Genomic DNA, 8,289 nt, shown 5'->3' with positions numbered 1-8,289 from the left:
TGTAAGAAGAAATGAAGAAAGATAAAAAAGTTTTTAAGAAAAAGTGATAGATATAGAAGATATTAAAGCAGATTTTATGTATGAATCTCTCTCTCCCTCAGAAAGAGATAAAACAATGGATTAAATAAATACAGACCAAAACAAATGAACCAATGAAAATCTTAACTCAACAAAGCTTTCTAGAATAAATTAATAATTGAAGTTAATATCAAAAGAGCACAAGATATATTTGGGAAAATTAATTGAAAATAGTCAAGAACATAAGACATTCATGCCAAAAAAATTGACTTTGAGAGGGAATAAAAGCTTCAAACATCCAGGCAGCTAGGTATCTGTTAAGGAAAAGAAAACTAGACTATCATCAGACCTTTCATGGCAATTATTTATACCAAAAGGCAAGGAAAACATGTATTTAAGATACTTGAGGAAAGAAAATATGACTTGAGCATTTTATATCCAACCAAACTGATCTTCAAGGAAAGAAGCCACAGAAAACCTCTCACAGACATAAAAGAAATCATTACCTATTCTTCCTTTGAGCTCTTCTCAAAGAATCTATTAGAGAAAAAACGACAGGAAAACAAAATATGTGGGAATATATTGGTATGAAAACATGTGATTTGAAGTTGGAATTTTGTGAATAGTTTATATAACTATTAATTAAACTAAAAAGAAAGTTATTTTATAGAGGTGTAATTTATATCCATTCAAATGCATAGATTATTAAGTGTACAGTTAGATGAATTTTGGCAACGTATATATTTGAATAATCATGACCTACATCAAGATATAGAATCTCTCCAATGCTCCAGAAAGCTTTGCGTCTCCTTCTAGGTAACCCCTGTCCCCAGAGGGAGTCAGTATGACTTTTATTGTCATAAGTTAGTTGCTCCTGTTCTTCAACTTCATATTAATAAAATTTTAGAGCATGTGCTTCTTTATTTCCAGCTTCCTTTGCTTAGAATAAACAGTTTTGATTCATTTATATATCATTACTCTTTAATTTATTTCTCAGGAGTATATCATTACATGAGTAAACTACATGGACACTTGGGTTGTTTTCTCTTTGGGTTATTATGAATAATACTGCCATGAATATTTTTGTACAAGTCTTTTGATCTATGTGCACATTCATTTTTCCTGAGTAAATACCTAGGAGGAGAATTGCTGTGTCATAGTGTCAAATATAGTTTTAATTTTATTAGAGATGCTAAAATTGTCTTCCAAAGTGGAAATACCATTTTATACTCCAACAGCAATGTATGAAAGTTTCAGTTGTTCTATATTTTTGTCAAAATCTTATATTTCATTACTGTAAGCAACTCCAAATGTGTGTATAGTGGTATCTCATTTTGGCTAAATTTACATTTTCCTAAATAACAATCTTAAGTATCTGTTCATAAACTAATCCTATATATTTTTTAAGTATTTGTTCATATATTTTTCCTATTTTCTTTAGGTGCTTGTTGTTATCTATTTACAAGAATTCTTTAAACTTTCGGATGCAAGCTTTTATCAGATATATGCGTTGCAAGTATGTTTTCCATGTCTATGATTTGCTTTTAAATTTTCTTAATGGTGTTCTTTGATAAGCAGAAGGGATTTTTTAAATATGATGTCCAATTTATTTATATTTTTTGTTTTCTTAAGAATAATGCCATTTGTGTCCTGAGAAAGTTTTGTTAACCCTGAAATCAAAAAGAGATTTTCTTCTAGAAACCTTTAGTCTCAGCTTCTTAATTAGGTCTGTGATCCATTCTAGATTTTGTTTTAATATATGCTGTAAGGTAGTTATTTGTTTTCAGCACCAGTTGTTCCAACACCATTTGTTGAAAATATTTTCTTCTTTCCATTGAATTTCATTAACATCTTTCTTGGAGATCAATTTTCTGTGTATGTGTGGGTCTAGATCTAGATTGTCTATTCTGTTCTCTAATTTATTTATCCTATGTCAATACCACACTGTCTTCATGAATGTAGCTTTACAATATGTATTGAAGACAGAACAAATAATCCTAAAATTTATATGGACCCACAAAATACCCCCATTTGTCAAAGCAATTTTGAGAAATAAAGAACAAAGCTGGAGATAGCATGCTCCCATACTTTGGACTATACTACAAAGCTACAGTAATCAAAACAGTATGGTACTAGCAAAACACACACACACACACAAATACACACACACACATAGATCAATAAAACAGAATAGACAGCCTAGAAATAAACCCACACACTTATGGTCAATTAATCTACATCAATGGAGAAAAGACAGTTTCTTTAATAAGTGGTGCTGGGAAAACTAGAGAGCTACATATGAGATTATATTTCCTCACACCATATACAAAAATAAACTCAAAATGGATTGAAAACCTAAATATAAGACCTGAAACCATAAAACTCCTAGAAGAGAACATAGGCAGAACACTCTTTGACATAAATTGAAGAAATATTTTTCTGGATCTGTCTCTAAAGGCAAAGGAAAAGAAGCAAAAATAAACAAATGGAACCTAATTAAACTTAAAAGCTTTTGCACAGCAAAGGAAACCATTGACAAAATAAAAAGACAATCTACTGAATGTGAGAAAATATTTGCAAATGATGGGACCAACAAGGGGTTAATATCCAAAATATATAAATGGTCATACAACTTGGTATAAAAAAAAAATCAAAGAAACCAATCAAAAAATGGACAGAAGACCTGTATAGATATCTTTCCAAAGAAGATATATAGATGGCCAACAGGCACATGGAAAGATGCTCCACATCACTAATTATCAGAAAAATGCAAATCAAAACCACAATGAGATATCACCTCACACCTGTCAGAATGGCTATCATCAAAAATACCACAGATAACAAATGCTGCAAAGAGTGTGGAGAAAAGTGAACATGAGTACACTGTTGGTGGGAATGTAAATTGGTACAGCCACTGTGGAAAATGATACAGAGTTTCCTTAAAATCTAAAAATAGAACTACCACATGATCCAGTAATTTTACTCCTGGATACATGTCTGATAAAAACAAAAACACTAAATCAAAAAGATATATGCACCCCAATGTTGATTGCAGCATTATGTACAATAACCAAGATTTGGAAGCAACACATGAATGGACAAATGAAATTCTGCCATTTGCAACAACGTGGATGGACATACAGTGTATTATGCTTAGTGAAACAGGTCTATGTTATCACTTATATGTGGAATCTAAAGAAGAAAACAACTGAATATAACAAAACACAAATAGACTGATAAAGAGAATAAACTAGCAAGAGAATAAACTAGCGGTTACCAGTGGGGTGAGGGAAGGGAGGGAGGGACAAGACAGGGATACAGGTAAGAGATACAAACTACTGAGGTATAAAATACATATGCAACAAGGATATATTTGTACAGCACAGGAAAATATAGTCATTATTTTGTAATAACTTTAAATGGAGTATATGCTATATAAATATTGAATCATTAGGCTATACACTTGAAACTAATACAACATAGTACTTCAATTTAAAAAAAACTGGTTTGTAAAAAAATAAAATGAACAAAAAATCTTATTCCCTATGAGAAATGAAAGTTGGTAATTCAAATTAGATAGACAACCTTGCTTTTATACTAAATGCTTTGCAATATAAATATTGAAAAAAATAAAGTGTACCTTTTTTTACGCCATAGTGTTTTTCTTATTTTCTTAGTACTTGCTCTGGCAATTACAATTAACATCTTAATTTATGACAATCTAAGTTGGATCAATAATATCTTAATTTCAATGGAATAAATATCTTTGCTCCTGTATTGCTCTATTTCTGTTCCCCTTCTTTATCAAGCAAATTCCATCTTCATACATTCTGTGCCTATTAAGATAGATATATAATTATTATGCTATGCAGTTGTCATTTAAATCAGATAGGGGAGGGGAAATGCTTTACAAATAAAAAAATGCATTTATACTCTGTTTTTCATTTCCTCATGTACTTACATTTACCAGTGCTTTTTATTTCTTCATGTGAATTCAAGCTTTTCTCAAGTGTCTTTACATTCATACCTGAAGGACTGCTTTTAGTATTTCTTATAGCAGGTCAGCTAACAACAAATTCTCAGTTTTTGTTTATCTATGAGTGTTGTAATTTATCCTTTGTTTTTGAAGGATAGCCTTGTTGATAGTCTGTTTCATTCAGCTTCCATGTTTTCTGATGAGAAGTTAGCTGTTAATGTTATTCCGGATGCCCTGTACTTCGTGAGTCAATTTCTCTTGCTTTTTCATGACTCTCTTGCCTTGTATTTGTCATTTGACAGTTTAACTATGATGTCTTAAGGTGTGTATGTAGTCCAGTTTTTCTACTTGGAGTTCACTGAGCTTCCTGGACATGTAGATTAATATTTTTCAGCAAATTTGGGAAGATTTTGGCCATTTTTTTCTTTCAAATATTCTTTCTGCCATTTCTCTAACTCTTGTGTTGTACTCTCATTTTATGTTTTTTTGGTGTGTTTAATTGCATCCCACAGATTTCTGAAGATCTGCTCATTCTTTATTCTCTTACTGTCTGATCTTCAGACTGCATATTCTCAATTGACCTATGTTTATTATTCTTTCTTCTGCTAGCTCAAGTCTGCTGTCTGCTCTTGAGCCTGTCTGGTGAATTTTCCATTTCAGTTACCAGGTTTTTCAGCTCCAGAATTTCAGTTTTTTTCTTTTTTATAATTTTTGTCTCTTTATTGATATTTTCTATTTGGTTTGACATCATTACCATACTTTAATTCTTCAGATATGATTTTCTTTAGTTCTTTCAATATATTTGTTCTGATTTAGAGTCTGTCTAGTAATACCAACAGCTACACTTCCTAAGGATAGAGTTTATATTTATTGCTTATGTTCTGATTTATGGTACATGTTTTTATATTCTTTACGTATCTCATAATTTTTTGTTAAAAACTGTACATTTTAAATATTATTATGTAAAATTCAAGAGATCAGATACCGTTCCCCAAAAGGATTTATTGTTGTTACTCTTATTTTTTCTTTCTTTCGTTGCTTGTTCAGTGACTTTTCTAAGCTAAATCTGCAAAGTCTGTATTCTTTGTTGTGTGTGGCCATGAAATCCCTATTTCATTAGCCACTCAAATCATTGGTGGTCAGCTAACAATTTAACAGAGGTTTCCTTAAATGTTTTGAATCAATTAGTGTCCCAGTCTTTGCTGAGGGACTCTGTGTGTATGTTGGGGCATGCCTTCTACATTCTGGCAGTCACTTAGAAAATCTGTGTTCACTCTCACTTCCGGCTTGTGCAGAGCCTCAAGGTCATCCAGAAATGAGAGATTTGGTGTTTCTCATGTATTTCTTGGGTATACACATAACCCTGCACATGCTTTCCCTATTTCCAGAAATATGTTTGAGTTTTTCAAAGCCTGCTATGAATACCTCATTCCCCAGACATTCCTTTCATGGTTTTTGGTCAATCTCCTATTTGTTTCAACTGACATCCCCGCATCAGGCAGCTGGAATGTTATACAAGTGTGGCTGATAGTTTTTAATAAATACTCTAAGAATAGATCAACTTGCACTGTTTTGCCCTAAGTCAGGTCAAATAAAGACATATTATTTAAGCAGCGTTTAACCGGGGGTTGCCAGACAGGTCAAATAGTGACAAAATCTTTATATAATGGGGATTTGGGGCTAGCTCCAAACTCTACCTCCTCCAGTGACTGCTCACTTGTTGCTTTTCACAGCTACCACAGTTATGAGGCCACTGGGCTTCAAAAAAGTCAAGTTTAATCACTGCACAATCACTATTTTACAGAGATGTGGTACTTTTTCTTGAATAAATGTTATTTGGATTTTTGCAAGCTTTTGGCTAATTTGTACAATTTTTAAAATACTAATTTTAAATATTTTTGCCAGTGTTCTCATTGCTTTTATGGAAAGGTGGATTACGCAGAAGTTTTTACTCTGGCATTCCAGAAGTGCTTCTTTCAACCTGGAACACTTTCTGAAGAAAGGAAAAATTTTTCACAAATCTAAATACTATATTTTTGGGTGAATAATAGTTTAATAGACTCTACTCTGTTCTATACAATCTAGGTTCCCTTTTTGTTTTCTATTAAATTTATTAAAATATATATTTCTACTGTAGTAAGTTAGTGAGTTAATGAATGTGATGATGCTCATTCTCTCTCTCTCTCTCATATACAAATCTTCATAAAAAGAAGGAAGTAGTATTTAGTTGACTTAACTGGGTGTTGTTAAATTACCCATTAAAAAGTTGGCTTTAACTCAGGAAAATGGGCTGTTTTTTTTTGGTTCCACCAATGGCTTTTTAGCCTTGTCTAACTTTCTTGACCTTTATCTTTGCACACTTGTTTTCTCAGTTGTAATAGAAAGATAATGGAACAAAATAGTTTTGCTGATTGTCGCTTGGTTGCTGTGCGCCCCCCCCACACTCTTCAAGCAGCTTGTCAAAGATAGATAAAAAGGTTTCTAGAATGAGTTCTCATTCCATGCATAATGTACTTTATTGTTATTATAAATCACATCTTTAAGCTTCTATGTTAGTACTTTCCAAGAAACAAATACTCCTTCAATGCAGCCAAATACAGGAGTCCAGTAGCTGTGGGCAAAGAGCATAGGATTTTAAGAGCTTTCCAACTGATCACAGATATCCTCTGTCAAGTTTATCCTTTCTTAGTGGAAAAATAAATAATTCTATCCCATCAATTGGTTTGATCGGCATAATACCAACTAAGCAGAATAATTGTGCTAGTTAACCATTTTTTTTTCCTCCGAAGCCAAATAAACTGTTGGAAAAACTAGCTTATTTGGAAGCATAAAATTTGAAAGATAATATCAGATGTGATACATATTTCATTAAGTCTGCTTCCATTAACAAAGGCTGTTTCCTCCATTTGGTAAGGCTCTCATACTAATCCAAAATGTAGAGAGAATTACTTTCCCTGCCCACCATATTTTTTGCAGTAATCAAGTATGTAGTTACTACGGTCTGAATGTTTATGTCCCCTTAATATTCATATGTTGAAATTCCAACCCCCAAAGATCATGATATTAGAAGGTGGGTAATTTGGCAGGTGCTTAAATCATGAAGGTGGAGCCTTCATGAGTGGGATTAATACTTTATAAAAGAGGCTCCAAAGAGATCCCTAACCCCTTCTACCATGTGAGGCCAGAGTGAAAAGGCACCAGCTGCAAACTACAAAGAGGGCCCTCACCTGACCATGCTAGTTGTTTGAGCTTAGACTTCTCAGTCTCTAGAACTGTGAGAAATAAATTTGTGTTGTTTATAAGCCATCCAGTTTGTGGTATTTTGTTAGAGCAGCCCAAATGGATGAAGACAATAGTGATGGTTGTGGTGACGGTGGCGGCGGTGGTGGTGGTGTGTAGTAATAACAGGAGGAGTAGCAGTTAACATGTGTGATTGTCTGTCAAACTTTGCTACACACTTTACATGCATTATCTCGATGACTCCTCATGATGACATTGAGGTAGGTTCTATTGTTACTCCCACTTTACAGATGAGCAGTCCCTTGCTTTGTCATGATAATCCTCTATCCCTTGAATTTCTATACACGATGTGTTAGCATGTACTCAACATGTCACTCCAGGGAAAACCCACAGTTACGGTGTCTATTCACACAGCCAAAATCTTCTTCCAAGTCACTCTGAAAGTGCGATATTCAGGGGCATGTACAGTGCTGGGATAGAGTATTTCAAGAGAGCTTCTAAAAATGGAAGCATGCAAGGAGTTTAGATTTGAGTGCATACACACAGCTGCATACAGGGAATGGCTTGAAATTCAGCTGATGAATTCTTTGCTACCAGAGGTTTTTATTTTCCTGCCTAGTCACTACCTTTGAGGGATGTCAGTATGAGAGGAACAATTGATTTTCACTCCCATTACTGACTCTTGCATATAAAAATTCTCTCTTTAGAAGTTGTCTATCAACAGAGAAATTGGGGCTGACTTAAACCTAGAACACAAATTGGCAGTGAAGTCAAATTTTTTTTAATTTTTACAGTGTGCCTGATACACACATGCACACACACGCACACACACACACACACTTGAAGCCTTTTTTAAAAAAATCAATGTTGCATTTGCAGTGAGTGCATGAATACAAGATGTTCAGAATTTTTAACTCTCTTATTCATATTACACATCTATATTTTTAAAATTATTCTTTAGTCTGGTAGCTTTAAAGATAACTGAGCAATGATTCCTTTTTATTCTATTGATTTCCCTGTGCATTTAAGTTTCTATTTGTGAGGCACATAAATAA

This window comes from Hippopotamus amphibius, chromosome X, assembly GCF_030028045.1.
Source record: "Hippopotamus amphibius kiboko isolate mHipAmp2 chromosome X, mHipAmp2.hap2, whole genome shotgun sequence".
Classification (NCBI taxonomy): Eukaryota; Metazoa; Chordata; class Mammalia; order Artiodactyla; family Hippopotamidae; genus Hippopotamus; species Hippopotamus amphibius.
The sequence above is the reverse complement of the archived record's forward strand: the minus strand, read 5'-3'. Positions refer to the sequence as shown.